Source organism: Triticum aestivum, chromosome 5B (assembly GCF_018294505.1).
Source record: "Triticum aestivum cultivar Chinese Spring chromosome 5B, IWGSC CS RefSeq v2.1, whole genome shotgun sequence".
Lineage (NCBI taxonomy): Eukaryota > Viridiplantae > Streptophyta > Magnoliopsida > Poales > Poaceae > Triticum > Triticum aestivum.
The window spans coordinates 452113040-452113935 of record NC_057807.1 but is presented as its reverse complement, the minus strand read 5'-3'; positions in this window follow the sequence as shown (position 1 = coordinate 452113935).

The window sequence follows — 896 nt, the reverse complement described above, 5'->3', positions numbered from 1 at the left end:
GCGGACAAAATATTGGAGAACAGTACCGCGTTATGCATGGTAAAGGAAGTAATGCAGATAAAGTTCAAGATAGTGAGACATCCCTGTTAGTCTCCAAGAAAGCTGATAAAAACTATCTTGACGACAGTGGGAGAACCCAAAAGTCCTATCTTGATGTAGTGTTCGAGTTACTGGCCACTACTGCTGGCACAAGCTCTTCGAACTCACTGCCTGAATCAGTTCGTCTTCTTGAGTCTCAACTTCAAGTTGAAAGACATCGATCAGATGTGCTGCGACGGGAAGCTGAAGGACTGAGGAAGTCCCTGTAGAATTCAGATGCATATTTCCTCTTGCAACAGCAAGCGCTGGAGGATTTAAGCGCCAAACAAGAGAAGGTTAATAAGCTTGCTAAGCATCTTGCCAGCATTCACTACAAAAAAAGACACATCCGTGACATTTTGGGTCGAACGAATTTTTTCTGTCATACATATGACACTTCTATGACGATAATTGTGACAAAACCCGGTATCATCATAGATGTGGTGGGCTCCTACTTCTATGACAAAAAATCATGACAGAAAATGGGCTTTTCGTCCTGGGCGGGCCGGAGACGCAGCTGCATGACATTCTTTGGGCCGTCCATGACGGAAAAAAACCATGGTAGAAGCGAGGGCGAGGAAAATTTCGGGGAGTTCCCGGTTACGGTGGGAGGTCGGGGGCCGAGCGATGCGCGTTTCTCTCATACACGTACGCGCGTGTGTGTGAGGCGTTGGCTCTAACTGAACCCGAGCGAGGCGTTGGGCTCTAACTGAACCCGAGCAATTGCACTGCAGGCTACGGGTTACTGAACCCGAGCGATCGATTCCTTCGCTACTGCTGCTAACTGAAGCCGATCGATGCTGCCTCTCTGGATGAAC